At 42.9% G+C, this 24,508-nt stretch overlaps 1 long non-coding RNA gene across 3 annotated transcripts; it reads left to right on the top strand.

Moving 5' to 3' along the window:
* The first annotated feature begins 1,376 nt into the window (after window positions 1-1,376).
* Window positions 1,377-15,596, top strand: LOC112652783 (uncharacterized). 3 transcript variants are annotated; one of them, XR_004814834.2, is made up of 6 exons: window positions 1,377-1,448; window positions 4,140-4,344; window positions 6,391-6,553; window positions 13,402-13,536; window positions 13,985-14,312; window positions 15,172-15,596. It is a non-coding gene; the product is annotated as an uncharacterized LOC112652783 (long non-coding RNA). The 3 variants fall into 3 exon arrangements; XR_003131716.3 differs by lacking the exon at window positions 13,985-14,312; XR_003131715.3 differs by having other exon boundaries at window positions 13,402-14,312.
* Window positions 15,597-24,508: the final 8,912 nt, after the last annotated feature.

Raw genomic sequence — 24,508 nt, 5'->3', positions numbered from 1 at the left:
AGAGAACTTGAGAAAGAGGACCTTTCTGAGAAGGCAAAGGCCAATTAGCTTCTTGTCTTTGGTCATTCTGAGGCCTGCTAAACTCAAGTGTACATGGGATTCAGGTCAAAGCCCAAAGGAGACCAAAGAGTTCAGATCTTCATGTCCCTCTTGGCTGTTTTATCAAGTTATCTCTCAAGCATTTGACCTTCTAAATAAAAACTCAGGGTCGGTAGAAGGAGCACAGAAATTGGCAAAGTGCAGAAGAGCTGTCCTTCGGATGGAAGCAGAATCCTTGGGATACAGCATCCTTGCCAGGATAGGATGGGTCTAATAATCTTCATACAATGACTCCAAACTTAAAAAAAAAATTAGACAAGAGGAAGAAAATTAACCCTGAAAAATTATTCGATGTCAAATTCTAACAACTGACCCTTTGTCAACAGCCAGAGAGTTAACAAAACAAACAAAACAAAAGCTACTGAAACAAATGATCTCTACCCCATTGACAGATTTTATGCTGGAAATCTGCTCTATTCACATATTCACATATTGTTTTTTAATGATTATAATCCTAAATTTACTACCCAAAATGCAAAATGAACTCTTGGGTGTTTTCTAAAGGGAGGACTGGAAGGGGAAAAACTCATAAATTTTATTTTAAGGACAAAGCCAACTACTCAAATATCTGAGTGTTAGACCTAGAAAAAGATGATATGGCTTCGTTATAAAAATTGTGAATTCAGGGCACCTGGGTGGCTCAGTCAGATAAGCATCTGAATCTTGATTTCAGCTCACATCATGATCTCTGGGTCCTGGAATCAAGCCCTATGTCAGGTCCCACACTGAGCATGGAGTCTGCTTGAGGATTCTCTCTCCCTCTCCCACTGCCCCTCCCCCTGCTCATGTTTTCTCCCTAAAGTAAATAAATAAATAAATATTTTTTAAAAATTGTGAATACAGTGTTTAGCCTTCAATGAGAAAGAAGAGAGTATTAGGAAAGAAGAGTATTTGTCAAGATATTTAGCTCTTCTCCAGGATAACCCACACCTGGAAGCATTAGATATCAAACATGAAAAAGTACATTATAGGCCTATACTTAATGGACTGTGTGCTCAAGTCCATTTTCCTACTCCTAAGCACAAGTGTATGTGTGGGGTCTGAGGGTGTATGTAGTATGTATGTCAGGGAGAGGAGTTTGGGGATTTAGGGGCAGAAGAGTAGAGTGAAAAGCAGAAAAACTGAGATTTCTCTATCTCAGAGCTTGAAATAAAGCTTGCTTCTGATCTACCACCAGGTTAAGATCTGGCCGAGCACAGGCAGGACAGCAGACAGGCCTCTGACCTCACAAATGGAAGGTTTGATCTAGAAATTCTAATCAAACATTTTCCATGCAGAATCCACTGGTAAGAGAGTAACCTCCAGCGTGGACTTGGCTGTGGACTTGGCTATGAACTCATCTCTCAGAGGTCAAGGCCCTCTAAGATGGTTTTATGATCTTTAGGTTACCAGATAGTCCAGCATTAGAAGGAAGATAATTCTGGATTACCAGGGCCCTCCACTTGATTCTCACCAACTATCCCAGACAGACTTCCAAGAAATAGAAGAATGACCTAAACCGGGGGCTCTTAATCAAGGGACTTCAGATACCCAGATGGAGTAGTAATGGAGTCTGAGAAATTTCTTTACAATTGTATTTCAATGTCAAATATACTTCAATAAAATAGATATATAAATATTTAGAATATAAGTTAGGCTAATATGATTATGTTGAATTTTACTATGCTCATACAAACAAGCCATTTCTTTGTTTTGTTTTTTTTTTAAACAAGCCATTTCTTGGTATTCCATCACATCCATTTGAATTTTTTAGTTCATGTTATGATACAAATATCTCATATATTCAAGTTAATTGTATTTTGGCAAATAAAAATATGCCAAATTCATTTATTTATGTAATTGAAAATATAAATAAATTAGTCATGGGGACTCTTAAAAAATTGTATCTCAAAAAAAAAAAAAAAACCTCTTATTTTCATTTGCCTACCCTAATGGTACAAATATTTACCAGATTCCTAAGGTTTTTCTGTTTGGTGGGGTTTTTTTTGTTTTGTTTTGTTTTCCTTTAGCTAAAATTATGTCAATTCATTTTAGTAATACAGATAATTTGTGATTCAGCAGAAAATCCACTATGTGAAAAATCCAAACATAAATTAGACTGGTTACTTACATGATAGAAGTATTTTTTACCTCACTAAAATATTCAGTGTTTAAATATTAGTGTCTTTTTATACATTCATCTTAACTTTTTAATATATACCGAGTCACAGCAAGTTTATATAGTTTTGTCAATTCCCTGTCATTCCCTTGGGAATGTGTTTTCAGTTAAGTTCTGACACAAAGGTTTTGACAGACAGCTGAACCAAAGACTGGCTTTGGACTTGGAATGTTGAAAATTTTAATGAGAATAAAGTCTAAATCTAAAGCTATCCCATCTCCTCATGAGTAAATAAACTTCTTCCTCCTCCATTTTTATAGTGATTTTATTTCCAAAAAATTTACATACATAAAGCTATTCATAATTAGCATATATAACTTGATGAGTTTAGAGTTAAGTATAGTGATTTTATTTATTATTTTTTAAAGATTTATTTATTCATGAGAGACATAGAGAGAGTGAGGCAGAGCCTGATGCGGAACTCGATCCCAGGACTCTTGGATCACGCCTTGTGCCCAAGGCAGTTGCTCAACCACTGTGCCACCCAGGCGTCCCAAGTATAGTGATTTTTTTTATTATTTTTTTAAGATTTTATTTATTTACTCATAAGAGAGGCAGAGACATAGGCAGAGGAAGAAGCAGGCTCCATGCAGAGAGACCTGTGTGGGACTCGATTCCAGGACTCCGGGATCCTGCCCTGAGCTGAAAGCAGACGCTCAACCTCTGAGCCACCCAGGCACCCCCCCAAGTATAGTGATTTTAAACAGTAATATGATTTGCTCAGAACTTTTTCATTTAGATTTCCATTGCATAAAGTAAGGCATACACATAACTTGTAAAACTATGTACAGAAAGGACAAAGGACATTATGGAGCAGATGCCTTACCTCTCTTCCTCCCATAAACCCAAAGTGATTTAGATTTGAATTGAAGCCATGTACCTAGCAATGGATTGTGCATAAAGTGCTGGGGGTTGGTACATGGCCAACCCACAGGACTTTAGACTGTTTTTTGTACTGTATTAGGACTGACACATTACGAAGTTGAAAATTGTCCTGAATAGTAGCTTTGGTGTGTTCCACATCTGGACCAAAGATGGTGTGGTCAGTGTAAGCTCTTCCTGCTTAAAATGGAGACATCCCATTGCTTAGTGGCCTTGACCTTCCATAGGAGCTAGAAGCCTTGGTTCCCCAGGAGAGAAGATGCCACAGATCGTGGATCTTAACTATTCTCTTTTTTCTGGAGGAGAAACTATTGTGATCCTTTGAAATATATAGCTTAGAAAACTATCTGGGAGGCAGTGGTTTCTATTAGTATCTATTAACATAGCTTGTTGTAATGTGTTTAGTAAAGGAAATAAGGAAGTGATGTTTCTTTAACCCAAAAGCACAATAAGACGGGTTATATATACCATGTCCCATGTACTTCATAGGATAGCAAAGAATCCTTGGTCTTTTCTGGAACTTCACCAGTTTAGTTCAACAGAATGATTGCTATGTAATTTTAGAACCAAACTGATTTATTTAGTATTTCCTTGAAATCAGACCCCGAGTTAAGCACTTGGTGCAAGGAGTTTATTGGAGAGGTTATCCCAGGAAGCACGAGCAAGTGAGCTTGGTGAGATAGGAAAGGTGGAAGAGTTCACATAAAGGTGTGTTATTGAGGTTCCTGCTAGACTTCTAATTTTTTTGTTGTTTTAAACTGCTAAATTTTGAGGTAATTTGTAATGCAGCAATAGATTACCAATACAGTGTTCATATAAAGTAGAACACTATGTGGCAATAAAATATCAGATTTTCAAAGAATACTTGATGGCATGAAATGTGATGAGTATGCAATATTAAGTGAAAATAGTGGGAAGCAGATCCATCTGTGCAGTGTGTGTTGCGTCTCTGTGGTTTTCGTCTGATCAGCAAATGTCCTTCCCCTCCTTCTGCTAATAGAACTTCCCCTTCTCAGAGAGAAACAATTGCATGTGTTTTAAGTGGTGCTGACTCCAACCCATGTATGTCAAAGAAGTGAATCTGATCAAATCTAAGTACCTGGATCCCTTGGCACAACGTAAAATACAGGCTAATGAGGACAAGCCCTGGAACTTCTCTTCCCTGAGTCATTAAAAGAGAGAAGGTCCTTAACTTCCAAATAAAGGTAAAGGTGGTAAAGGTACCAGACACCCTAGCTTGAGTTTTCAAGCCCCATGTTTGGCATCCTGTTCAGTGGGGAACCTGCTTCTCCCTCTCCCTCCTCCTCTCTCCCCGTCTTGTGCGCTCGCTCTCTCTCAAATAAATTAAAATCTTTAAAACAAATTAAAACACAGATTCTCAGGCCTTACACTTGGAAACTTTAACTCAGCAGTTCTGTATTAGAGACCAGAAACATGTACTCTTAACAATATCTCCGTATAATGATGAACGGATAGCACTGGAAACTACTGAGCCCAGCTGAGTAGATTATAAGTGGATATTTCTGTTCCTTCTAAACATAATTTCTAATTTTATAATGACTAGGTATCATTTGGGTAATGAGTACATTTCTTAAAAGTACAATTGTTAGTCACTAATTATCATATTGATTCTAAAGAAAGATATTACCCAAGTCTCAACCAGGGTTTCAGGGTTGCATTTCATCCTGAAATAGACCATTAACCTTTAACACAACACTCCATTCCCACTGCCAAGCTCAGTCAGTGTCCTCACTGGGAAGGGATAGATGGAAGGGCCAATAGAATGGAAAAAATATAGAGAATGGCAAAAGGAGAAGTGGACTCCTGACAGGCTAGAGCAACTAGCCAACTAGGATTGGGAAGAGGCCTCTGCAGAGGACCCGGGAGGAGTGTCGGGGCTCTCAGCACCAAGGAAAGGAGCTTGGATTCAGCACGGTGGTTCAAGGGCAACCAAGTAACTGTAAAGTGGGAGGCTAGATTTTAGAGCAAATAGAATCCCAGGTAGATTATAAATGTAGTCGTTCAGCCAAAGGCACTTGGTTGGGCAAGATGCTGACCTGGTATGAAATAGGGGCTTAGTTAGATTCAGGAACAAAACAGAAGGCTGGTAAGAGGACCCGGGTATGATGTCTGAGCAGAACCAGCTGCCAGGTCAAAATGGTGCTCGGCCATGCACCATGGCCTAGGGATCCTAAAATTCCTGAGGATATATCAGATTGCCTCGGGCAAACATGTATGCACAGAAGGAGCCAAGTGGGCTACATCATCAGGGACTGAAGGATTTGGGGGGGGGCGGCGAGCCCTGGACAGATCAAATCTATACAACTTTAGTGAAAGGAAGCTGCAGCGGAGGCTCAAGTAGATAAGAAATTAGCAGCTTCTGGTCACTCAGATGGGAAATGTAGAGAATTGGGCTCAGAGACATAATCAGAGGGAAGAGGCCTCTCAACAGCAACCATGAGGCCTTTGATGGTTTCAGCTTCCACTGGCAGTAGCAATAGGTGTTTCTGAATTGAGGCGAGGCCTCTTCAACTGTGAAGGCCATTCACTCCTAAGGCCAGGTTAAGGTACGCATTGCACAGGAAACCACCCACAGCTGCATGTTTTTAACTGAGTTTACAGCTGACAAACAGTGCTGACAGCCCCTTCGGAATGTGCTTGTGTCTCCTTTTAGGTTCCAGCACTGACGGAGGAACAGAAATCTTGCAGTCTGCCTCTCCTAGATCTAGAGTCAACTTTTAAGGTCCCACTAATTCCACAAATTCAGAAGGAGCAAATTCCCTCAGGGAATTCCAGGTCCCGAGGTCAGGCCTAGGCTGGATCCCAGCCCCCACAGTTGGCCTTAGGCCCCAGGAATGTCTTTCGAGAAATGTAAACATGAGGGAATTAGAGCCATGATCTCTAGAAAAGTAGAAGCCCAACTTGGGTGCATGCCTCACTTTAAATGGTAAAACTCCTGTCACAAAGACAGAAGTATGTTTCTCCTCTGGGTAAATAAAGCCAATGAGCTAAGGCAGGTGGTTATCCCAATTACCAGGTGAATTTAGGGTGGACTGCATATGACAGACAAATGGAGCTAAATCCTCTTACTTCAGGACTAGTTATTATCTAGACAGCACATCTGTAAAGGGCTGTATCCTCTTAACTATATAAAAGAGGAGATTTCTTTCGTCTTTCCAATCCCTTGGATTGCTTGCGATGCTTACTGAATTCTGGTTTAATGGGTTTTTTTCTCTCCTATTTTTGTGGAGAGATTTTCTAGCATCATGGAGCGAGAATTCGTGTCCCCTCAAAGGTCCTTCCAGCCCAACTAAGAATCAAATAGACACGAGGCAGACCAACAGGAGATCAAATAGTGAACACAAAGGGAATCCACATAGACATGGAAATTCCAAAGACGGTCAGGAAAACAAGGTATGTATGTCATCCTGAACTACAGAAAAGGGTAAAGGTCTGGGACTTCAGAGGAAAGGGATGCACCTCACAGGGCAATAAGAGATGTTTAGTAACGAGATGTTTGCCCTACCATACAGATGAGTCACTCAGATAAAATTTATCTCTGTTGATAGCCCTTCCTCTGGGTAAGATCCCCAATTTAGATTCTTCTGTGTAATTAAGTGATGGGCAAAAGTTTCTCTTGAGCCCGCAGGGACTTGAATCCCTTTGGTCAAAATGACCCACATTCCAAAGTGGCACATGTAGGGTAGAGGTGCTGTCCTGAATCCCTTCACCAGCTTGGGCGATTTTCTTTTTAATTATATTTCCTCAACAGCAATTATGCCTGTACACGTGAGCAGTCATTACTGTGCCTGCTTCAGAGGGAATCACGTACACAAGACATCCATTGCTTTGCATCACTGAGGTGGAATTTGATCTGCTGAGAATGCAAACTGGGACACAGTCTCATCGAGCCACGTAGGCGAGCTGTACACATTATCAGGGGCCATCATGCTGCATGATTGTGTGTCCCTCAATCAGATTTCCATGAAACTTGAGGATACTGGTAGGAGACTAAAATGTTGTAGTAAGTGTGCTGTGGACAGTTCATGAAGACAGGAGGGTTTTTTAACATACAAATTCTGGGTTGTTTGGAGGGATGGTTTAAATTATAAGAGACTATATTTATTATAGAAATATTTTGAAAATAATAGAAAGGTATCTACTACTCATGGATAACCACTAGTAACACTTAGATGCAAATCATTCCCATCTTCTCTCATAGTTTTGGGCTCATTCTTTGTTGTTTTGGGTTTTTTCTTAAGATTTTTTTAAGTAATCTCTACGCCTAACATGGGGCTCAAACTCACAAGCCAGAGATCAAGAGTTCCATGCTCCACCTTACTGAGTCAGGCACCCCTGGGCTTGTCTTTTATTGTTGTAAAACTGTCATCAGATTGTATACAAGTGTGTACCTTTTTTTTTTTTTTTTTTTTGCTAACTATTGACATAAGTCTTCTTTCATGTATCCAAATCCTCATTGTATCTGTTTGAAAATCCATTGAGTGGATGTAATTATTTAACCATTCCCCTACTAGGGAACACTCGAATTATTTCTAATTCTGGTGCTCTTTAATACCAGAAATTAAACTGACAAGAAAGTCTGCATTGCATAAAGCTAAATCTTGGCATACACGTACAGAAGTGCTATCATCAGCGATTTTCATTTTTGTTTTCTAATAAACAGAGTATGTTTAGCATGTTTCTTGTATTCTCTCTTTACTCTTGAGAAATGCATGGCCATTCCCCTTAGACATTGTTCTTGGGATTCACAAAGCTGGTTCTTCACAAATTAGACTTCCTACCGTGACAACCTGATACTGCAATTTGATTTTAAAACTCATTTTAGGGAACTCCAAATTCGCTGTCTCCAGTAGATGTCAGCAGAGCTCTAAACAGCCTCCTCAACTTTGCTTTGCTAGGGAGTCACCTGAGAATCTTGCTAAAATGTAAATTCTAATTCAGTGGGTCCCTGTGTCTAATTAGCAACCAAGGGATGCCTATGTTGGCTCCTGAACACACTGAGAGAAGCCAGGCTCTCATGCTGTGCTTCTCAGCCTCAGCGCCTGCATGTTGCAATCAGCTGGGAGTGCTTTATGAACAGAGGATATGACACCTACACTGTGGCCTCAGGAAATTTTAAAGATCCTCTGGAGGGTCGCCTGGGTGGCTCAACAGTTAAATGCCTGCCTTTAGCCCAGGGTGTGATCCTGGAGTCTCGGGATCGAGTCTCACATTGGGCCCTGCATGGAGCCTACTTCTCCCTCTGCCTGTGTCTCTGCCTCTGTGTGTGTGTCTCTCTCATGAATAAAGAAAGAAAATCTTTTAAATAAATAAATAAATAAATATCCATCCTCTGGATAATTCTACTGTGCAGCCAAGGTTGAGAACCCCAGCTCTATTCACACTACAACTTCAAAATTTAGACATCATAGAGCTAGAAACTGTTAAGCAAATGGGACTTTAGATACTGTCTTATCCTGCCCAAACTCTCATTTTGTAGGTGACAAAACTTAGGTCCAAAGATAACACACTCAATCAAGGTCACACTATGATTGTAGGTGTTTAAGATTTTATTTATTTATTCATGAGAGACAGACAGAGAGAGAGAGGCAGAGACACAGGCAGAGGGAGAAGCAGGCTCCATGCAGGGAGCCCAACATGGGACTCGATCCCAGGTCTCCAGGATCTCGCCCTGGGCCAAAGACGGTGCCAAACCACTGAGCCACCCAGGTTGCCCATGATTGTAGTTTAATACAATTTCCACAATGACACAAGATAACTGGGATGTTCTATTCTCATTCGAGTGCTTTAATCATACTCTCTGGTGGGATTCTCATGACCTCACAGAAGATCAGTCCATGTCAACTTTTCACGTATGATGAGGGTACAGAGGGCCTGCTTCTACATCATCTTCAAAAGGCAGAGAGGGGAAAGAGATGGAGAGAATAGCACCAGTAGGTCCTTCTTTGTTTTCCTCTCTTGAGAGAGACATGAATGTGCCCTTTGCCCCTGTACTCACCTTGCCCTGTCATAGTCTGTAGACTTCAAAACCACACATCAGCTGCTTAGACCCAATTTCACCAATAACTGGGGGATAACACATGTGTGGTTGCTGACTACTACCCAATTAGAAGTTCACAATGAAGGGCACCTGGCTGGCTCAGTTGGTGGAACATGTGACTCTTGATCTTGGGGTTTTGGGTTTGAGCCCCACATTGGGTGTAGAGATTATTTTAAAACAATGTCATTTAAAAATTCACTATGGGGCAGCCCGGGTGGCTCAGCGATTTAGTGCCTGCTTTCAGCCCAGGGCGTGATCCTGGAGACCTGGGATCGAGTCCCACGTTGGGCTCCTTGCATGTGCCTCTGCCTCTCTCTCTCTTTCTCTCTCTCTCTCTTTCTCTCTGTCTCATGAATAAATAAATATTTTTTTAAATTAAAAATTCACTATGAAGCTTCAGGACAAAATGGAGATCTGCTCCCCGCAAGACACCCAGCAGCGTTGTTTATGCCGCCCCAGCCAATGGGCTTCATCCCTTCTAGCCAAGGGATATTTTCAGGCAAAAGTCTCCTCCGAGTGCCCCCTGCCGGGAGCAAGGAGCAAGCTCTATCCAACCAGTCCTGAGCTCTGAACCTGGAACCACGCTGCAATACCTCTCATTGTAAGCAGGCAAAGATCCCTCTCTAGGCCCCTCATCCCCTCCAACTGCTGCTGCTTTTCTCAACTTTTCCTTACCACAAACCTTCTAAATAGAGTTGTCTATACTTACATCCCCACTTTCTTACTTCTCATTGTGGTTTCAACCCACACTGATTAAGTGGTCACCCCTACCATTCCCTTGAACTTGATCTTGTTCAGATACCCACCTTCTTCTTCCAGCATCTCAGGGCTCAGTCTTCAATCCTCCTATGAACCTCCCTCCCCTTAGATGGTCTCACTCAGAACCAGGTGTGAGGAACCAGCTGCAGAGTGTGTCTGAGAACTGAATCTCATAGTCCTCAGCACACTGGGGACACAGGAGGTCCTGAGTCCACACACTGATTCTTGACTACATTGTTCAGATATGGCTCCTCCACTCCCCCCTTCTTGAGTCAATAGCCTATTATTCTTTTACCTTTTGAAGTAAACATGTTTTTCTCTGCTTCCCAAAGTTAATCATTCCTATAGCCAATCTGCTAGCTCTCTTAATAAAAACTGGAGGAGACAAAGCCTCGGGGTCCAAGTCCATTTTGAGTCTGAGTCTCGGTACCCCTGTCCCCCAGATTAAAATTCAGTGAGACTCCGAGTCTTTCTTCATATCGTTGTCTTTCTTCATATGAAGTCTTTCTTCATATCCAACTATCCTGGATCGGTAGCAACCAGGCTTTACAGACATCTAGATACAGAAGAATCTCATACCCACATCTTTACCACCAATCCGACCCTGAATTCCCACCTCATGTCTCCAGCTGTCTGTGTTTGGTGAAACCCTCACCCTGATCAGTGCCCCCTCCAGCCTTACTCATTTCAATAAATGGCCCAAATACTCAACAAGTTGTTCAGAATCAAAATATGAGACCTTTACTTTTTTTATACCCAACATCTAATTCATCAGAAATTTCCATTCGCTCTACCTTCAAAATTTATTTCAAATCCATCACACTTCCCCACTTCCACTGCTATCATCTAGACCAAAGAAACCATCCTCGTCTACCTACATTATGACAATGGTTTTACACCCATACTCCTGATTCCTTTTTCACTCCTCGGTGGTCAGCTCTTCAGATAGAAAGAATGCTCTTTCTAAAGCAGAAGTTAGATCTTATCTCACCCCTGCTTCAGTGGCTTCTTGTAACATTTTGAATAAACTCAAACTCCTTATCAAGTCCTATAAGGTCTAGAATACCTGGCTCTTGCTTATTTCTTCAGCTTTATCTCCTTTCACTCTTTGCCTTATTCAGTTTGACCAAGATGACCTGCTTGCTTTTCCTAGGATGAGCCAAGTTCACTCTTATGCTCTTATGTTGGTTGGCCTGTTTGCCTAGAACATTCTTCTCCCTAGACATACACAGTCTCCCATAGTTCCAATCTCTGCTCAACTGTCACATTCCCAGAGAGACTTGTCCTGACTCCTCTATCTAAAATCACTACACGTCTGTCTTCTTACTCTCCATCCTATTCACATGTTTTTATACCCCTTCTTACTTTTCCTGACATTATCTGATACATGTATTTGTTTATTGTTCCTCCTCCCCTGCTAGAAAATATAAGTTCTCCATGGGCTGAGAGATTTTGAATTGTTAAATTCTACATGCCCAGCACCTAGAAGTGAGCCCGGCACCTAGTATGATGTGCACAATAAGTATTAGTGCAGGTGGGGACTCTGAAGGTAGATCCAGAGAGAAATGAACTCCCAAGAAACAAGTCACAAACTGATCTCTCCCTCTGATTTTCTTTTTTTTTTTAAGATTTTATTTATTTATTCATAGACACAGAGAGAGAGAGGCAGAGACACAGGCTTAGGGAGAAGCAGGATCCACGCAGGGAGACTGATGTGGGACTCGATTCCGGGTCTCCAGGATCACACCCCAGGCTGCAGGCGGCGCCAAACCGCTGCGCCACTGGGGCTGCCCTCCCTCTGATTTTCAAAAATATTCTCCTTTCACTGAAATTTCACTTGGGGATTTCCAGTGAAATGTGCTTTAAATCAGTCTCTGAATGTTGGCCAAAGCCAAGATATCACATATGTTTTTCAGAGAATAACAGGAACTAGAAGCAGCAGTCAGGTGGCCACTGTCAGAACAGCTCAGTAACAAAGGACAAACAGGAAAAGGGACTTGGAGAAAACCAGATGAGCTAAGATTCTGGGGAAAGGAGAACTGATCTGAGATGTGCTGACAGTATCAGTCACCAATCTCCCAGCATACACACATACCCCACAGGGATTTGTCAGTCCTGAGTGGAGACAACAGGCTTGACCTTGGCCCAGGCTAATTCTACAGGAGACTAGGACAAAAATAACAAATGGAAAACTTGATGTGCCTCAAGTACATAACCTTTCCTCCCTAGGTGACATTTGCTAAGTGCTGGGGCTCTATGAGAGGCTGAAGAGCTATCCAGAAAGCTTCTAGAAGGCAGAGTGTTTTACCCCTTTCAGGAAATAAGACCCATGAGCAGAGAAGGCCAGTCTCAAGCCCATGGCCACTCCCTCTCTCCAGATACTTGATAGGAGCAGCAGAGAGCAGGAGGCGCTAGAGCAAGGATGAGAACTTCTAAAGAACAGAGCAGGTGTCCTCAGTTCTCTAGGGCTGATGACAGAGATTAGCATGGTCCTCAACGAAAGGACAAAATGGCCCTTCCTGTGAAAGTACAGCAAAGACAGATTGCAACCCAGCCTCAACCTTCCTCAAACCCTGTTACGTCCTCATTCTATCCGCCTAAGAGAAGAGAGAGGGAACCCTCTCTGGTGGAAGATCACATCATATGGAGGCTCCACCTATCTTTTTTTAATGTTTCCTGGATACAACAAGATGATACGTAACAAGCCAAGTCCATAATTAAGTGGGGGAAAAAAGATAATAGAACTAAACCCACAGATGATCCAGCCATTGATGCTAATAAAAAGGAAAACCAATTGACAAAATCAATATCTATTAGACTAAGTCTAATTTGAATATTTTTATCCCTTACATAAACACTAAAAGAGTAGTAGAATATGTATAACCAATAGGTCAATAGAAGAAAACATTGGAAGGATAAAGATGTTTAGATATTCCAATAGATAAAAAAGGAGGAGAAATAGAACTAAATTTATGGGCCAAATAGAAAACATATTAAGATGGTAGATATACACCCAATTATATCAAGTTATATCAGTTCATCACCAAGGCCTAACTATTTTATGTGCTATATTCTCCTGTGGCCTCTTCTCTATTCCCACTACTACAGCCCAAATTCAAATTTACGGTAACCTATTACCTGGAGTATTTCAATAAATCCCTAACAATTTTCCTTATTTCTGCTATGGCCTCCTTCAATCCATCCTCCTTAGATTTTTTTTTTTATTTGATTTTGTGCATGCCCTTCTTCTGCCTAAAATGTCTCAGTGGCTCCCATTAACTTACGAAAGACATCACAAAATGAGTATTTGCTGAAGAGTCAGCCTCCTGGAAAAAATAAGAGGATGCAATGGCTCCACCTGGTGGCAGCATGAAGAGCTGCCTTGAGACCAGCCAGGAAGTGGAGAATGTTCCTAGTTTTTATTCTTGCCTTCCTCTTCCAGGAGATCATGATTACCTGCCTTGAAGAAGGTTGGACCTGAACTTCTCCTTACAGGCAAAGAGTGAGGACACTTTTGTTCCCAAGGAAGAAAGGGGAAGCCCCATATTGTGGTTTGGGAACTGCAGATATTGGGAAGGTAGGAGTGGATCTAAGTGGGGGGAAAAGGGTAAAGTTTTAAAACACAGACTTATGCATCTTCTTAGATACCCCCAACTACCCCCCACTTTCCCTCTTCTTGGTTGCCATGCCTCTCTGGGTTGTGGGTGAAACACTGGCCCACCAAGTATGGGATCCAACATCCTGAAAAGCCTGGAAGCCAGGATGAAGCAATCCAAAGTGCAAGAGTCAGCTCCCCTGAAGGTAAAATTGGACCAGGGAAAAATGGAAACTTCAGGGAGCCAGGCAAATAAGCTACTTCTCCTTTCTTTCTTCAGCAAACTATCTGAGGCATGGTTTCTCCTTGCCAGTCCTGAGCCAAGTCACCCTTGCCGGTGCTCGGTAAAGGCACAGACAGCACAACAGCATCCCATCGCCTTGCTTAGTCTTCCCCTTCCTCACTTTCTTTCTTCCCTGGCAATCACCAGGGCTTACACAACCTGAAGGAACTGCCGGCATCTGGACTGGACAGCTGTGGCCAAGAGCACTCACCCCGCCAGCCACATTCCTCGGAGTGGGAGCTTCAGGGAGGTTCTGTGGGGAAGACAAGCAGCATGTCCCCGTGGCCATGGGCCTCGGCCTCCTGGGAGCTTCCCGAGGCATCAGCCGCTCAGGTCCTCTGTGGCCTCAAGCCTCTCCCCCCTGCCACTGGATCCATTGGAGCAGCTTTCACAGCTTTCCTTGAACAAACCTCCAGATCCTGAGCTGTTCCAGCCTGACAGGCCGCAGAAGATGACAAAGGGGGAGCACAGAGGGGTCAGTCATTCATGAAAAAGGGAAGACAGGCTAAACCTGAGGGGGAGGCACACCCAGCCCCACCTCGAGCCAGTTCCCAATTGCCTTCAGACCTCTTTCCTTTTGCCCAGTGTTTATCAAACTCAGTGGAGATACAAATCACTTAGGGATCTCGTTAAAATGCAGATTGTAACGCAGTAGATCTGGGGCTAAAGATTCTGGGTTTCCAATGAGCTCCAGTTCTGGTGATGCTATTTGATCTCAACTTTGGCTACATGTTAGAACCCCCTGTGGAGCTTTGCAGCCAAAACCAGTGCTCAGGCGTCCCACCAACCAGTGACTAAATCTGTAAGCATGGTGCCTGGGCACCAGTGTTCCTAGAAGCTCAGAAACTCCCTCAGATGACTGTAGCTCCAGCAAGTTCTAGAGAAATATGATTCCCAAGTCTCATTTCTTCCTGTGTAAATGCTCCCCAACCTCCTTTATCCTTCTCTACCACTGCTTTCTACGCTAGTTCTCCTAGAGGCCCCTCTAACTCCCCTGCCAGATTAGCTTCTCTTCCTCTGTTCTCAAGCTACCTAAGATTGGTGACAGGCTGGGAGCCAAGACAACCCCAGTCCTTTATTGCTTCCCCCACTCCAGCCCCATCTAACTTAACTGGGCTTAATTAAGCCTCCTCCTTGCCCTCCTTCCCCCAGGATGTTGGGATGACCAGGGGTGAGTAACCAGTGCTGACCCCAGCTCTCAACTTGCTCTTGCTTCTCAGCTCACTCTTGCACCTGCTCGATAGAGGACAATAAACTGCCACAGGTAGGTTCCTAATCACTTAAACCTCAGCCCTAAAAACATAATTTTATTTTTGTTCCCCATGTACCCCTAGGTCCCTTCCAGGACTTGATTTGATGCTTAAAGAATAAGATAGTGAAGGATGAGCCAAGAGATGTAGTATATACCAAGAATCTATGGAACATCATCTTCTCCTACCAATGGAGCTGCCAGAAAAAAATACATTGAGAAAGCATCGCAGTCCCTCTCCAGAGTCAGTTGAATTACGAGGGATGGTGGTTGACAAGTATAGAACCATATCTGTATCATTCTCCATTGTTTTCCACTGCATAGCTCAGTGCGTGGAATATGATGTATAAGTATGTGTGTATGAGTGGATATAAATATTCGTGATTAGAGGGATGGCTGGGTGGCTCAGTGGTTGAGCATCTGCTTTCAGCTTAGGGCATGATCTCAGGTCCTGGGATTGAGTTCCACATCAGGCTCCCCACAGGGAGTCTGCTTCTCCCACTGCTTATGTCTCTGCCTTTTTCTGTGCGTTTCTCATCAATAAATAAAATCTTTAAAAAATATATTCATGATTGGAGAACTGAATTTTTCATCTCTGACCCTCAGTTGATTGATAAATAAATCGTAGACAAATGATGGTGAACATTTGTTTTTGACTTGTTAGCAGAAGCTGTTAGATACAAATGAAGATTATATATATATATATATATATATATATATATATATATATATAAGCTTAGAAAGAGAAATTTCTTGCTTGAGTGGAAGACATACAGAATTGTATCCCTGCAGTGCTAACATTCACTGGATGTGCTATAGAAATATGACAGCAGTGAATAAAATTTTTTCACAGATATAGAGCAAATTTTGCTAGTTTTCTAAAAGACTCTCTAAACTGTCCTGTTTCTCTACCTTTCCTGCCCGCCAGAGTCCTCCAATGCCATCTTTGTGGGATGATGTGGCTTCTGGCCAGCATGTGACACAGTGTGAGGATTGGAGGGAAGAAATGATGGGGAGCTTTTCAGGGAGAGCTGGGGATTCCAAAGTGAAGAGCTGGGCTACAATTCTCTGTAGAAGAGTGCTACTGGGGAAGGAAGGCTTTAAAAAAAATTCTTAAGATGTTACTTCAGAGCTTAAGGACTATAGGAAACCAGCCTCCAAAAGCAACAATCACACCATTTCACTCCCCTGTGTCTCCACCAGCTTTTTCTGCCTGACTTACTAGATTAACCACCTGCCTATTTGGGGGCTCTTCCACTTGCAGTTCCAGAGGAGATGAAGTGGAGACCTCCTTGCTTACGTTATTGACTATTCTTTAGTTGTTAAGAAGAAATTGCACTGGGGGGCACCTGGGTGGTTCAGTCAGTTAAGCATCTCCCTTGGGCTCAGGTCAAGATCTCAGGGTCCTGGGATGGAACAGAGTCTGGCTCCCTGTTCAATGGAGGGTCTACTTTACCCTCTACCCTCCCCCCATGCTCCCGTGCTCACTCCAGTGCTCTCGCTCTCTCTCTCCCTCCCTCTCAAATAAATAAATAAAATCTTTTTTAAAAAGAAGAAATTGCACTGAGGAAAGGAGTTACCTGGCAAGAGTAGGCAGAAAATGTCCTAGAGAGGGTAAATATGGGACCAATGAAAAGGAATGAGAAAGAGGGAGGAAATGTTCTGGTGAATCTGTGGCCCAGTTAGGACTCACATGCTCCTTCTGACTTTATCTGAGTTCAGAGGAAATGTTTCAAATTTGTCTTGATTATTTCAGCTCTTCTCGTCGGGCTGCATATCTCAGCACCTGGAGCCACCAGAGGTGTGGTAGGATAGCTAAACATTGACTGGGACTTCTAGCCAGCAGTAAAGTCTCTTAAAATTACTAATTCCAGTATTTTTTAAATGCTTCTGTGGTTTAAAGTCACATAATAGTTTGTACTCAGTAATAGTGCAGTGACCACAGAAAGCATTACTAGTTGTAAACACACATTCATCCTTGCAGAGATTCCCTTTTTTCATAAAAATGGAAATGGATGAGGCAGTTGTTTTCCTAAGTCAGAAAAGTTACAATTATATGAGCAGTTTTGAAAAATATGTAATAGAAATATAGTTTGTAACTAAGTTGTAGTATAACCTCACACAACACTTCTCAGTGTTTTTATATCCTGGCACACAATGAAGAAAATATTTGGCACCTAGGCTAAAATGAAGAAGATTAGGGAGAGGTTTATGGGGCTTGGTTTTAAAAATCATTACTTTTTAATGTTATGATTATGAAAAAAACAAACTATTCAGGAAAACAATAAATATTAAATTGTATTATATTTCCAGGTATAATACCTTCAAAATTTTATGATAAATTTGAGTTTGTTTCTTTGTATCAGTGAAATTACATTGTGACTGATTCTTGTTGTTAGAAAAAAAAAACAAGGTCACTGAAAAAAATAATTTGAATTCACTGTGCGATGATTCTATTTAAGTCACAAAGTATATTACAAGACCATGGTTCTGGATATCTCTTCACATTACAGATTTAGCCATGTTGACATTCATGGTTCAGAATGTATCCACCCCTACCCTGGCAAGATCTGGGGCTGGAGTCCAACCAAGTCTGGCGGTTTACCAGGACTGATTGACTTCAACATCATCCCTCTGAGAAGCCAGCTTTTTAAAGGAAGAAATAACTGTATACTTGCACAAACTTCCAGAGAGCGGAGAAAGAGAACATTTCCCTCCTCATTTTGTGAAGCTATAGTAACTTTGATACAAACCCTGAAAAAGATATAGCAAAAAAGGAAAACTGGCCAATCTCAGTTATGAACAGTAATACAAATATTCTAAACAAAGTAATAGTGATATAGGCTGGTTGAGTCTGAGGACCAGAGGGGGTCCCTGCAGGACTAGCCAAGAGGATCCTTGGCTTCGCACAGGATAGAAATCAAACTTGAGCCAGCAGGAGTGAGAGCAGAGTTTGTGGAAGGTGTAAAGAGAGTACAGGTACAGACAGTATCTAGGAGACTCAGCACAGAAAGGAGAGACAGTTCCCCTTTGCTTGGGGTCTGGGGTACTTATAGAGGATTGTGGTCTGATATACGTGTCCTTCAGGCATTTAGGAACCAGTTAGAACAAGGACGGGAGTCCAGGTGTCCTCCTTGAGTCATTTATTCCTTGGAGCCAGGGGGTCCTGTGTTAAGAAGCCTAGTGCCAGTAATCTAGAATACACACATATTGGCTCCATCTGCTCTTTCTTGCCTGGTCCTCCTTAGGTGTTATCTGTTGTGCTGGAAGGTTCTAAAGAAATCATTCAACTCCTTGTCCCTGACAAGGAAGACATACACTATTTGTATTATAAAGCATATGTAAGGTGGGGGTGCTGGTCCTGGCAAGAATAGAGCAGGAAAAGAGGCAAAAAGCAGATTTTTATGGAGTCCCTTCAGCTTCTCTTTAGGAAACTGAAACCAGAAATATGCATAAAAAAGAAAAATATGGAGACCAAACTGGGCACCAAGGAACAGGTTGAGGAATGCTACTCCATGCATTGAAAGAATAAAAGAAAAAAACCTTATGATCATCTCAACAGACATAGAAAAATCATTTGATGAAAATTCAAAAGTCAGGAGCACCTCAATGGCTCAGTGGGTTAAGGGTCTGTCTTAGGCTAAGGTCATGATCTTAGGGTCCTGGCCAGGCTTTTCTGCTCAGCGGGGACTCTGCTTCTTCCTCTGTCCCTCCTCTGCTGAGTTCTCTCTCTCTCTCAAGGAAATAAAATATTTTAAAAAAGAAAATTCAATGTTCATTCATACTAAAAAAAAATCTATTTTAGACACTCATAAGGATCTTGCCAACTGCCTCTGGATTCAACCTCTAGTTCAATCTGCCCAACAAGAATCAAACAATATTACTTAGTGTAATAAAGTATCATGGACTAGTAGTCCCACAATAATTCCCAATAACAAAAATAACTGTCCTCACATTTGGAGAGAGAGGCACTGCAGTACTTCAGGCCACAGCTGCCTGGAGGTTACCTCCTAGAGATTACCAAGAAATGACTCTTGCTTCCTCTAGTTTGGAATCATGGGGTCAGTTTGGCAGCTGTTGTGCAGGAAGCAGCCCCGACCTCTCCCAGGAACAGTGATTCCAGGCTGAGCAGCAAGCGTGCCATCTGTGTTCCAAAGCCTGTGATCGAGGATCTGACGACCACATTGAGCCCGTATCCCCCAGACCTCTTACAAGGAGCTGGTTCCCAAACTCCCAGAACCCAATCTTGAGGAGTGTTTCTCACCTCGAATGTGAACACAAATCACCTGCCACGGATGAGATTCAGATTCAGTAGGTCTGGGGTGGAGCCTGGGAGACTGCACTTCGAAGCAAGCTCCCAGGTGATGCTAGTGCTGTCGGCTGACCACACATTAAGTAGCAAGTTAAACTATAAATCCTAGCTTACTTCTGGCTCCGCTGGGAGGGAAGGGTGGGAGGAGGAGGGGGGAAAGAGCTTTTTTTTGTTCTGCTTTCCATGAACATCAAACTAAATCAAACCTATTGGCGATTGCAGCAGCACTGACTTGCCAGCGCAAAGAAGAGAAGGGAAGATCTTTGCCAGGGGAGGTATGAAGATGTGTTTGGAGCGTGGCGGTTGGGCATTGGGAAGTGGATAATATCTAGGTATAAGCAGAGCTCTGCATGCTCCTGGGAACTGGTCAGAAACACTCGCCTTCAGGACACTAGGGCAGAGACAACAGTCAGCCTGCTGTCTGAAATTTCTGAACGCACTCCAAGGTTTTAATGATGTTGGAGTTTAAGGCAGTGAAAACTTTTTAAATCTCAGTAGAGATGTTTTAGGTTGAGTCATCTGTAGAGTGATTAATAATAAACATACTTTATGAATCATCATTACCTTCCACCCTAGCCAGGTTGGGTTTTTTTTAATTGGAGTTCAATTTGTCAACATATAACATATCACCCAGTGCTCATCCTGTCAAATTCCCCGCTCAGTGCCCATCACCCAGTCACCCCAACCCCTCACCCACCTCCCCTTCCACTACCCCTTGTTCATTTCCCAAAGTTAGGAGTCTCTCATGTTTTGTCACCCTCACTGATATTTTCACTCATTTTCTCTCCTTTCCCCTTTATTCCCTTTCACTATTTTTTATATTCCCCAAATGAATGAGACCATATGATGTTTGTCCTTCTCCGATTGACTTATTTCACTCAGCACAATACCCTCCAGGTCCCTCCACATCGAAGCAAATGGTGGGTATTTGTCGTTTCTAATGGCTGAGTAGTATTCCCTTGTATACATAGACCACAGCTTCTTTATCCATTCATCTTTTGATGGACACCCTAGCCTAGGTTTTAAATATATTTCCCTATTTTCTAAAACATCTTTTCAGAAACTTTTGATTAATAGTTAAAAGCATCCAGATAAATGGATTCTACTTTTCTGGTTTCCTACCGTTGATCTCTCATTGCTTATTATTATTTTGAGAGATCAAGAGAGCTGATCTCTTTGCATCAAATAGTAGGAAACCAGAAGTAGAATCCATTTATCTGGATGCTTTTATTTATTTTTTTAAGATTTTATTTATTTTTTCTTGAGAGAGAAGCAGAAACATAAGCAGGGTCCACACAAGGAGCCCGATGTGGGACTCGATCCCAGGACCCCAGGATGATGCCCTGAGCCACAGGCAGACGCTCAACTGCTGAGCCACCCAGGCGTCCCTATCTGGATGCTTTTAACTATTAATCAAAATTAAGTTCCTCATTCTAGAATGGGAGTCCCTTTTCTTCCGTTCCACTCTCTGCCTTTACCCCTCCAATTTTCTCATTCTAAATCAGTAAAACAGGTGGGGAGGGAGAAATCTCAATTCTCCATCACAAATTATGTCCTTTGCTAACAAAACGTAGTGAGAACTCCCTTATGGAATCCTGAAGATGGGGAAAGGATTGCAGCCAAGGGAGAAGCTAGTGCTGGAAATATTAAGTGAAGAAAAGCAAGGAAATGAATATTCTCAGTCTCTCCCTCCCTCTTCCTCCCCTCTCCTTTTCCCCCTTCCTCCCTACCCTGCTCTATGTGAATACAACAGAGTGGAGGATGCTTGAATAGAAGCTCTGAATATAATTTGTAGATTTGGTTTGGGAAAATTTTTAATACTTTAAAAAACATAGAATAGGGATCCCTGGGTGGCTAGCGGTTTAGCGCCTGCCTTTGGCCCAAGGCGCGATCCTGGAGACCCGGGATCGAATCCCACGTCGGGCTCCCGGTGCATGGAGCCTGCTTCTCCCTCTGCCTGTGCCTCTGCCGTTCTCTCTCTCTCTCTCTGTGTGTGACTATCATAAATAAATACAAAAAAAAATTTTTAAAAAAGCATAGAATAATTCTTTAAGAATTGAAACCAAAATGAACAACAGAGGTCCTAAATGTGTGTTATAACCACACCAGGAACTATTTCAAGTGACTTTAAAAGACAGTAATATTATTTCTCTCTAGTGGGATAGACCAAAGACTTTACAGAACTCAAAAATTATGATGATTTTTGGTAATCACATTATGGTGTTGGAATTGTTATTGTGACTATGTGGGTGCATAGTGGGATGAAAGATATAATTAATGGTGTTGCTGGAAAGTACTGGGCCATAGGAGGGAGAACAGGGTAGAAACGTTTCTCTCATCTGGAGGAAATTTCTCTTTGGTTTAAACTCCTTTCTATGCTCCATTCTTCTTTATCTTAAAATTTTTTATGTACAACGTAATGATTTAATCTATGGGAAATGATTAGCACAATCAAATTAACATATCAATCACTTCACACAGTTACTTCCGTGTGTGTGTGTGTGTGTGTGTGTGTGTGTGTGTTGAAAACACTTAGAATCCACTCTCTTTGGCTCTCTATTCTTGTGTTAGGTTTCAACTTTGTTCTCTAATGCCTAGTAGCTGCCTGCTGGCTTTTAATGCGAGTGTCTTGTTTCTTTTCATTAGCTGGTAATGCTGCTCCCTTGGGCCACTAGTCTTATTTTAAGCACACTTAGGTGTGAAACCCATGCAGACTTATATTTGAAACGCGTGTCAGGGCTTAACCTGGAAGACCAAAGGTGGGTGCAAGGGACTTGCATTTTCCCGGTTTACTGAGGGGTTTTTTTGGCTCTTGTGCTTCACAGCTAAACGAATAAATTAGTGAAATAACTGTTACTGTGGGGGCGGGGTTTAAAATTTCCTTGCAAAACATTCCCTCACCATCTCTAAAACCCCTGAAGGCCAATCCTGTTGCCTTATTACTGACCCGAAGTGGATGATTTAATTCCCAAGACTCTAAATGCGTAGAAAAGGAGGGGCCGGGAAGGGAACCCCGGGCTAAGGCCCCGGGCGGCGGTGCACCCAGGGCCCAGCTCCCCCGCAGCAGGAGAGGGGGCCGCGCGGGGCGCTGCCGAGGGGCTCCGGGCGCGGGCACCCAGTGGGCGGGGGAGACCTCAAAAAGCGATGGATGGTAATGGGAGACAGCCCAACCCGAGCAGGCTGCCGGAATCCCCCTGGGTGCACGACCGCCCCGCAGACCCCGCCTGCCCGGGGCCCTGCCACTGGCCCCCCGGGGCCGCCTCGCGCTCCCACACCCACACCCAGACCGAGCTTGGGCCCCCGCCGGCCTGGCACACCGCAGACCTTGCAAGGGAGGCTGGCTGGGGAGCCCATCTGCTCATTGCTTTTTAGAGACCGGGTCCCCAAGGGAGCAAACCCCTTCCAGGCTCAAGTCCTGGGGCTGCAAGCTCCTGCACCTGCTTCAGGCCGGAAAGGGGAGATGGGTCTTCACTGCCTTTCGCAGCACCTGGCAAGGGAGAGGCTCTGGGCACATGCCTACTGGGGTGAGGATGCAAGGTTGATGACCTTGAAGAAGAACCTTGGATCACGCAAAATGCAGAACAGAGGATAGTGTATAGTGGCTAGGATTTTACTCCAGAATCCAAGAATGTAAAAATTACTCACGTGAGAGATGTTTCTTAAAAGCCACGTTTTCCATTTGTTTTATGGGAATAAAGAACTATAATTGGGGGCACCTCAGGGCCTCAGCCGGTTAAGCACAGGAGTCTTGATTTCAGCTCAGGTCATGGTCTCAGGATGGTGGGAATCGAGCCCCACCTGGGCTCAGCACTCAGGGGAGGCTGCTTCTCTCCTGCTCCTCCTCCTCCCTATGTCTGCTCTTTCTCTGTCTCTCTTTCTCTCTCTCTCTCTCTTTCTCTGTCTCTCTTTCTCTCTCTCTCTCTTTCTCTGTCTCTCTTTCTCTCTCTCTCTCTCTCTGTCTCTCTTTCTCTCTCTCTCTTTCTCTCTCTCTCTCTTTCTCTCTCTTTCTCTCTCTCTCTCTTTCTCTCTCTCTCTCAAGTGAATCTCAAAAACACACATGCACACACACAAAAACCATGACAGAACCATGGACTTCCACCCTCATATCTTTGATCAAATAATAATGATTATACCTTTACAAAGGTTATTAGTTGTGTGTCAGGAACTGTCACCTTACCAATATTTTATTAAATCCTCACAGCTGCCTTTTGAAATCAGTATTTTTTGTCCTCCCTTCACAGTTTAAAAAAAGCAACTGGCAGGGGAATCCCTAGGTGGCTGAGCAGTTTAGGGCCTGCCTTTGGCCCACGGCCTGATCCTGGAGACCTGGGATCAAGTCCCGCGTCCGGCTCCCTGCACAGAGCCTGCTTCTCCCTCTGCCTGTGTGTCTCATGAATAAATAAAATCTTTTAAAAGAGCAACTTAGTTTAATAATTATATACACTTGGTAAAGGTTGAAATAAGAATTGGAACCCAACATGTAACCTTTTGATATCTAAAGCTCTTTTGTCTCTCTCTCCTCTCGGTTGTCATTTAGGAATCCAGAAGTAGAGGACCAAAGCAGGAAGTTGAGAGTTCAAATCAAGACCGGAGAATTGATGAATCACTTTGGTCCTTACCGCCTCTCCAAACCAGTCCCCCTACAGAAATCTCTCTGGAGACCCAGGTTTTCACCTCCACTCTAGCAAAGCCTGTGCTCTAACTTCAGGTGATGATGAGAATATCCAATATCACATATGTAAAGGACACAGAATGTATCTGGTTTTTCACACAGAGTAACCCCATTTGTGATCTTTCTTGTTTTTAACTTTAACCCTATTAATCACTGATACCAGTTCAACTTTATAGAATTGGGATCAATATGATTCTACTTTTGACTTAACATCATCAGACTCAGCCTTCTGAAACAATTTGTCTCAAAGTAATGTCACCACCCTACCTAATGCACTGTAATTTGGGACTGCACAAGAGACCGAACAGTATATGAAGTCCCATGCTAGAAGTAGGGATGGAGGCACAGGGGAACTGAGCAGGAGTCTCTGCACAGTACAGACGGGTGCCCTCCCTTCCTGCTCTCCCCGCCCTTCCCTCCCCCGAGCTGTAGAAGTGG

The sequence above is a fragment of the Canis lupus genome, chromosome 4 (genome assembly GCF_003254725.2).
Source record: "Canis lupus dingo isolate Sandy chromosome 4, ASM325472v2, whole genome shotgun sequence".
NCBI lineage: Eukaryota > Metazoa > Chordata > Mammalia > Carnivora > Canidae > Canis > Canis lupus.
The sequence above is the reverse complement of the archived record's forward strand: the minus strand, read 5'-3'. Positions and strand labels throughout refer to the sequence as shown.